The sequence below is a fragment of the Oncorhynchus kisutch genome, linkage group LG18 (genome assembly GCF_002021735.2).
Source record: "Oncorhynchus kisutch isolate 150728-3 linkage group LG18, Okis_V2, whole genome shotgun sequence".
In the NCBI taxonomy this organism is placed as follows: Eukaryota; Metazoa; Chordata; class Actinopteri; order Salmoniformes; family Salmonidae; genus Oncorhynchus; species Oncorhynchus kisutch.
In genome coordinates this window covers 23,087,310-23,095,982 of record NC_034191.2, presented here as the reverse complement: position 1 = coordinate 23,095,982, position 8,673 = coordinate 23,087,310, and positions in this window count along the sequence as shown.

Sequence of the window (8,673 nt, the reverse complement as noted above, 5' to 3'; positions counted from 1 at the left end):
CTATTTTCTCTCTTCATGTTGACAAATACTGACTGTATACATCGGATATCTGTGTTTTCCCGTCAAATTCAAGATATGAAGCTTCTCTTCCATATCCTGATCTTGACATGTTTTTTGATATGTTGAAAATAAGCAGTGTTGTAGTGCTACACTTTTCAGGTGAGGGAGCATAAATGTCTTTTAAATGACTTTATCATTTCCTCAATCAAAGTTTGTACCGACAGATGTAGCCTATTGAATAGCCTATCATTACAGGGCTCTCCAACCCTATTCCTGGAGCACTACCATCCTGTCAGGTTTCACTCAAACCCCAGTTGTAACTAACCTGATTAATCTTATAAACCAGCTAATTATTAGAATCAGGTGAGCTGGAATGAAAACTTACAGGATGATAGCTCTCCATGAACAAGGTTGTAGAGCCCTGTTAAAGAATACGCATAAAATGCATTCTCCAATTGCAACGTCTGCCTATGCTCACCAATAGAGTTGCGTGGGTAAAATCATTGAGGAAGCCAATCCCCCCCCCAAAAAGCCATATTACAACCGATGTGTTGTGATAAAGGAGTGGTTTGCTCTATAAGCTGCCAGTTCATATGCCTTGCAATCGAGATTCTAGGCCTAAAGGCTCAGACAATAAATTCAACTACACCTTTGTTTCATCACAAAACCGGAGAACAACCTCTTCCCGCTGTAGCCCACAAAGCATATGGCATGTAACAAACAGTTACATGACCTGCAGCATGGTCAAGTAAGTTAATGTTTCTGACATTTTCAGAATACTAAACAACTATTGATTTAGAACCATGGACAGTTACCGCAAGTCACAAAGAAAACAGGAGCTGCCTCCACTATTCCAGCACCATTTCAACTTCAACATTTCAACATCATCAAATCACCTATGCTTAGTCTTATCAGTGGCGATTTTAGCATGTAAATCATAGTCTATAAAAAAGTGGGTTAAATTCCAGGAAAACCACTACACATCACAACACTAAGCAATACATTAATTACACTATAACGGTGACAAACTGGGCCTACATAAAGCTGTCCCAACAGCAGAGTCCCAACAGCAGTCCCAACACCTTACCACTGCTACAACTGGCTTTCAGCGGAGCCTTGTCTGGCAGCAGAAAAGTTCATTCAGCCTCATTTGCTTCCTTTAAAAAAAACATAGCTAATATGGCTGACTTGCTTAAACAAATGTGGTTTCTACTGACAATTGAGATGTACAAACTATGACATAAGGAGACGCCCAGCGGATAAGAGGCCATCCGTAATTTCGATTAAGACATTAATGAGCGAGCGACGACGGACGTAGTCAGTGTAACTATTTGTTCAGCACTTTGAAATATACAGCGACAGAATTCAGAACATGGGCCGTTCTTACAGTGTGCTACTATCAGTAGCACATTCAAAGCTGTACAAAAAAAGTTTGCAAACAAGCACACACCTGCCACAAATGATTTATTTACAGTACCGTGTTGTTGAAAATAGACCAAATTATTAGGGTGAGGCACATGGGCTACTAACAGCTTACTACACAACATACACTTAGTATTACTTTCTTAGCTACAGTAACATATCTCGATTTCAAACTTGTTGTGTAATGTTTATGTCCAACGGCCGATGAGCACTGAGATGTTTAATCTCTAATTTCTCTTCATATGACAAAGATTGAAAATGTTTTGCCAGTAGATTGTCGACTTGATTCACGATGACGACTGCAAGCTTGCTAGCTATGATTTTGAAAGTATGATGTTGACATGATCAATCCAATCAAAGCTACTGTAGACTTAACATGATTTGATGTCATTCTATCTGAGGCCAATGACTTTGAGGCTTCTTGGATGGGCACTTCAAATATAACTCTATGGCAGCACCCAAGGGGCAACATTCTTCGAGCTCTAACCTTAGACAATGGTGTGACGTACTGTCCCATGAGTGCAGAAAACTGAGCAAATCAGGCCCGACGCTCTGTATTTTCTGCTGGCCTGCCCCACCACCACAGAAACCACTGAGCTCAGCTGAAACACCTGCATTTTGGAGCTGCCTTACTGAAGAAAACCAAAAAGAGACCATGTTTGTATGTGGATTCATTAAATCAATTACATTTTTTACATTGTTTGCAAACTGATATGTGACACGTATTAATGCAAAACATAACAAGCAAAACTGGCAAGCCTCCCCCAAAATTATATATATACAGTTGAAGTTGGAAGTTTAAATACACCTTAGCCAAATACATTTAAACTCAGTTTTTCACAATTCCTGACATTTAATCCTCGTAAAAATCCCCTGTCTTAGGTCAGTTAGGATCACCACTTTATTTTAAGAATGTGATGTGTCAGAATAGTAGTAGAGAGATGTTACGATAAACTAGGAGTGGTGGGTGGAATCAGGCGCAGAGAGCAGGGTTCAGTCATTTGTCAAATGTATTCACCAGCGCAACAAAAACGGTCACGCCAATACACAGGGCGTGTACAAGTTGCCAGTCCAAACAACAGGACAAAAATAGTCCGGAGAATAAAGACACGAACAAATAACACCATCCAACACAGAGTAACAAGAAACAAGCCCGCACAAATACCCAGCGGGCCTAGTGCCCTTAAATAACCTACAAACAAACCCTAATACAAAACAGGTGTACCCAATTACCCAATAACCAAAAACAAACGGAAAGGGAATCGATGGCAGCTAATAGGCCGGCGACGATGACCGCCGAGCACCGCCCGAACAGGAAGAGGCACCATCTTCGGCGAGGTTCATGACAGTACCCCCCCCCCCCCCCCCGCAGCGCGCCGACCCCGGCCTCGAGGACGACCCGGAGGACGAGGCGCGGGGTGATCCGGGTGGAGGCGGTGGAAATCCCTCAAGAGGGAAGGATCTAAAATGTACCTCCCCGGTACCCAGCACCTCTCCTCCGGACCGTACCCCTCCCAGTCCACGAGGTACTGCAGGCCCCTCACCCGGCGTCTCGAGTCCAGAATAGCTCGTACTGTGTACGCCGGGGACCCCTCGATGTCCAGAGGGGGTGGAGGGACCTCCGGTACCTCACTGTCTTGTAGGGGACCAGCTACCACCGGCCTGAGGAGAGACACATGAAACGAGGGATTAATGCGATAATAAGAGGGAAGTTGCAATCTATAACACACCTCGTTTATCCTCCTCAGGACTTTAAATGGCCCCACACACTGCAGCCCCAGCTTCCGGCAGGGCAGGCGGAGGGGCAGGTTTCGGGTCGAGGGCCAGACCCTGTCCCCTGGTGCGAACAACGGGGCCTCACTGCGGTGGCGGTCAGCGTCTCTCTTCTGCCGTTCACTGGCCTGCCTGAGAGAATCCTGGACTGCCCGCCAGGTCTCTCTAGAGCGCTGTACCCACTCCTCCACCGCAGGAGCCTCGGTCTGACTCTGATGCCACGGAGTCAGGACCAGCTGGTAGCCCAGTACGCATTCGAATGGCGACATATTCGTGGACGAATGCCGAAGAGAGTTCTGGGCCAACTCCGCCCACGGGACGTACCTCGCCCATTCTCCTGGCCGGTCCTGGCAATACGACCTCAGAAACCTACCCACTTCCTGGTTTACTCTCTCCACCTGCCCATTACTTTCGGGGTGATAACCAGAGGTAAGGCTGACCGAGATCCCCAGACGCTCCATAAACGCCTTCCAAACCCAGGACGTGAACTGGGGACCCCGATCGGAGACGATATCCTCTGGAACCCCATAGTGCCAGAAGACGTGGGTAAATAGAGCCTCTGCAGTCTGTAGGGCCGTACGGAGACCAGGCAATGGGAGGAGACGGCAGGACTTAGAGAACCGATCCACAACGACCAGAACGGTAGTGTTCCCCTGAGATGGGGGAAGATCAGTAAGGAAATCTACCGAGAGATGGGACCATGGCCGTTGTGGAACCGGGAGGGGCTGTAACTTCCCTCTAGGAAGGTGCCTAGGAGCCTTACTCTGGGCGCATACCGAACAGGAAGAGACATAGAGCCTCACATCAAATCAAATCAAATGTATTTATATAGCCCTTCGTACATCAGCTGATATCTCAAAGTGCTGTACAGAAACCCAGCCTAAAACCCCAAACAGCAAGCAATGCAGGTGTAGAAGCACGGTGGCTAGGAAAAACTCCCTAGAAAGGCCAAAACCTAGGAAGAAACCTAGAGAGGAACCAGGCTATGTGGGGTGGCCAGTCCTCTTCTGGCTGTGCCGGGTGGAGATTATAACAGAACATGGCCAAGATGTTCAAATGTTCATAAATGATCAGCATGTTCGAATAATAAGAAGGCAGAACAGTTGAAACTGGAGCAGCAGCACGGCCAGGTGGACTGGGGACAGCAAGGAGTCATCATGTCAGGTAATCCTGGGGCATGGTCCTAGGGCTCAGGTCCTCCGAGAGAGAGAAGGAGAGAATTAGAGAATGCACACTTAGATTCACACAGGACACCGAATAGGACAGGAGAAGTACTCCAGATATAACAAACTGACCCTAGCCCCCCGACACATAAACTACTGCAGCATAAATAATGGAGGCTGAGACAGGAGGGGTCAGGAGACACTGTGGACCCATCCGAGGACACCCCCGGACAGGGCCAAACAGGAAGGATATAACCCCACCCACTTTGCCAAAGCACAGCCCCCACACCACTAGAGGGATATCTTCAACCACCAACTTACCATCCTGAGACAGGGCCGAGTATAGCCCACAAAGATCTCCGCCATGGCACAAGCCAAGGGGGGGCGCCAACCCAGACAGGATGACCACATCAGTGAATCAACCCACTCAGGTGACGCACCCCTTCCAGGGACGGCATGAGAGAGCCCCAGTAAGCCAGTGACTCAGCCCCTGTAATAGGGTTAGAGGCAGAGAATCCCAGTGGAAAGAGGGGAACCGGCCAGGCAGAGACAGCAAGGGCGGTTCGTTGCTCCAGAGCCTTTCCGTTCACCTTCCCACTCCTGGGCCAGACTACACTCAATCATATGACCCACTGAAGAGATGAGTCTTCAGTAAAGACTTAAAGGTTGAGACCGAGTTTGCGTCTCTGACATGGGTAGGCAGACCGTTCCATAAAAATGGAGCTCTATAGGAGAAAGCCCTGCCTCCAGCTGTTTGCTTAGAAATTCTAGGGACAATTAGGAGGCCTGCGTCTTGTGACCGTAGCGTACGTGTAGGTATGTACGGCAGGACCAACTCAGAGAGATAGGTAGGAGCAAGCCCATGTAATGCTTTGTAGGTTAGCAGTAAAACCTTGAAATCAGCCCTTGCTTTGACAGGAAGCCAGTGTAGAGAGGCTTGCACTGGAGTAATATGATCAAATTTTTTGGTTCTAGTCAGGATTCTAGCAGCCGTATTTAGCACCAACTGAAGTTTATTTAGTGCTTTATCCGGGTAGCCGGAAAGTAGAGCATTGCAGTAGTCTAACCTAGAAGTGACAAAAGCATGGATAAATTTTTCTGCATCATTTTTGGACAGAAAGTCTTGATATGTTCTTCAAAAGAGAGATCAGGGTCCAGAGTAATGCCGAGGTCCTTCACAGTTTTATTTGAGATGACTGTACAACCATTAAGATTAATTGTCAGATTCAACAGAAGATCTCTTTGTTTCTTGGGACCTAGAACAAGCATCTCTGTTTTGTCCGAGTTTAAAAGTAGAACGTTTGCAGCCATCCACTTCCTTATGTCTACACATGCTTCTAGCAAGGGCAATTTTGGGGCTTCACCATGTTTCATTGAAATGTACAGCTGTGTGTCATCCGCATAGCAGTGAAAGTTAACATTATGTTTTCGAATAACGTCCCCAAGAGGTAAAATATATAGTGAAAACAATAGTGGTCCTAAAACGGAACCTTGAGGAACACCGAAGTTTACAGTTGATTTGTCAGAGGACAAACCATTCACAGAGACAAACTGATATCTTTCCGACAGATAAGATCTAAACCAGGCCAGAATTTGAGAGGAATGGAAGATTCGATATAGGCCGATAGTTTTTTATATTTTCTGGATCAAGGTTTCGCTTTTTCAAGAGAGGCTTTATTACTGCCACTTTTAGTGAGTTTGGTACACATCCAGTGGATAGAGAGCCGTTTATTATGTTCAACATAGGAGGGCCAAGCACAGGAAGCAGCTCTTTCAGTAGTTTAGTTGGAATAGGGTCCAGTATGCAGCTTGAAGGTTTAGAGGCCATGATTATTTTCATCATTGTGTCAAGAGATATAGTACTAAAACACTTGAGCGTCTCTCTTGATCCTAGGTCCTGGGAGAGTTGTGCAGACTCAGGACAACTGAGCTTTGAAGGAATACGCAGATTTAAAGAGGAGTCCGTAATTTGCTTTCTAATAATCATAATCTTTTCCTCAAAGAAGTTCATGAATTTATCACTGCTAAAGTGAAAGTCATCCTCTCTTGGGGAATGCTGCTTTTTAGTTAGCTTTGCGACAGTATCAAAAAGGAATTTCGGATTGTTCTTATTTTCCTCAATTAAGTTTGAAAAATAGGATGATCGAGCAGCAGTAAGGGCTCTTCGGTACTGCACGGTACTGTCTTTCCAAGCTAGTCGGAAGACTTCCAGTTTTGTGTGGCGCCATTTCTGTTCCAATTTTCTGGAAGCTTGCTTCAGAGCTCGGCTATTTTCTGTGTACCAGGGAGCTAGTTTCTTATGAGAAATGTTTTTAGTTTTTAGGGGTGCAACTGCATCTAGGGTATTTCGCAAGGTTAAATTGAGTTCCTCAGTTAGGTGGTTAACTGATTTTTGTCCTCTGGCGTCCTTGGGTAGACAGAGGGAATCTGGAAGGACATCAAGGAATCTTTGTGTAGTCTGTGAATTTATGACACGACTTTTCCTTGGTGTTCCTTGGTTGGGGTCTGAGCAGATTATTTGTTGCAATTGCAAACGTAATAAAATGGTGGTCCGATAGTCCAGGATTATGAGGAAAAACATTAAGATCCACAACATTTATTCCATGGGCCAAAACTAGGTCCAGCGTATGACTGTGACAGTGAGTGGGTCCAGAGACATGTTGGACAAAACCCACTGAGTCGATGATGGCTCCGAAAGCCTTTTGGAGTGGGTCTGTGGACTTTTCCATGTGAATATTAAAGTCACCAAAGATTAGAATATTATCTGCTATGACTACAAGGTCCGATAGGAATTCAGGGAACTCAGTGAGGAACGCTGTATATGGCCCAGGAGGCCTGTAAACAGTAGCTATAAAAAGTGATTGAATAGGCTGCATAGATTTCATGACTAGAAGCTCTAAATTTGCTATCGTAAATGTTAGCAACACCTCCGCCTTTGCGGGATGCACCGGGGATATGGTCACTAGTGTAGCCAGGAGGTGAGGCCTCATTTAACACAGTAAATTCATCTGGCTTAAGCCATGTTTCAGTCAGGCCAATCACATCAAGATTATGATCAGTGATTAGTTCATTGACTATAATTGCCTTTGAAGTAAGGGATCTAACATTAAGTAGCCCTATTTTGAGATGTGAGGTATCATGATCTCTTTCAATACTGACAGGAATGGAGGTGGTCTTTATCCTAGTGAGATTGCTAAGGCGAACACCGCCATGTTTAGTTTTGCCCAACCCAGGTCGAGGCACAGACACGGTCTCAATGGTGATAGCTGAGCTGACTACACTGACTATGCTAGTGGCAGACTCCGCTATGCTGGCAGGCTGGCTAACAGCCTGCTGCCTGGCCTGCACCCTATTTCATTGTGGAGCTAGAGGAGTTAGAGCCCTGTCTATGTTGGTAGATAAGATGAGAGCACCCCTCCAGCTAGGATGGAGTCCGTCACTCCTCAGCAGGTCAGGCTTGGTCCTGTTTGTGGGTGAGTCCCAGAAAGAGGGCCAATTATCTACAAATTCTATCTTTTGGGAGGGGCAGAAAACAGTTTTCAACCAGCGATTGAGTTGTGAGACTCTGCTGTAGAGCTCATCACTCTCTCTAACTGGGAGGGGGCCAGAGGACAATTACTCGATGCCGACACATCTTTCTAGCTGATTTACATGCAGAAGCTATGTTGCGCTTGGTGATCTCTGACTGTTTCATCCTAACATCGTTGGTGCCGACGTGGATAACAATATCTCTATACTCTCTACACTCGCCAGTTTTAGCTTTAGCCAGCACCATCTTCAGATTAGCCTTAACGTCGGTAGCCCTGCCCCCCGGTAAACAGTGTATGATCGCTGGATGATTCGTTTTAAGTCTAATACTGTGGGTAATGGAGTCGCCAATGACTAGAGTTTTCAATTTGTCAGAGCTAATGGTGGGAAGCTTCGGCGTCTCAGACCCCGTAACGAGAGGAGTAGAGACCAGAGAAGACTCGGCCTCTGACTCCGACTCGCTGGGTAAAACCGGTTGAAAGTTTCTGTCGGCTGAATGACCGACACCGGTTGAGCGTTCCTACAGCATTTGCTTCCAGAAACCGTGAGAAAGTTGTCCGGCTGCGGGGACTGTGCCAGGGGATTTATACTATTATCTGTACTTACTGGTGGCACAGATGCTGTTTCATCCTTTCCTACACTGAAATTACCCTTGCCTAACGATTGCGTCTGAAGCTGGGCTTGCAGCACAGCTATCCTCGCCGTAAGGCGAGTACAGCGACTGCAATTAGAAGGCATCATGTTAATGTTACTACTTAGCTTTGGCTGTTGGAGGTCCTGACGAATC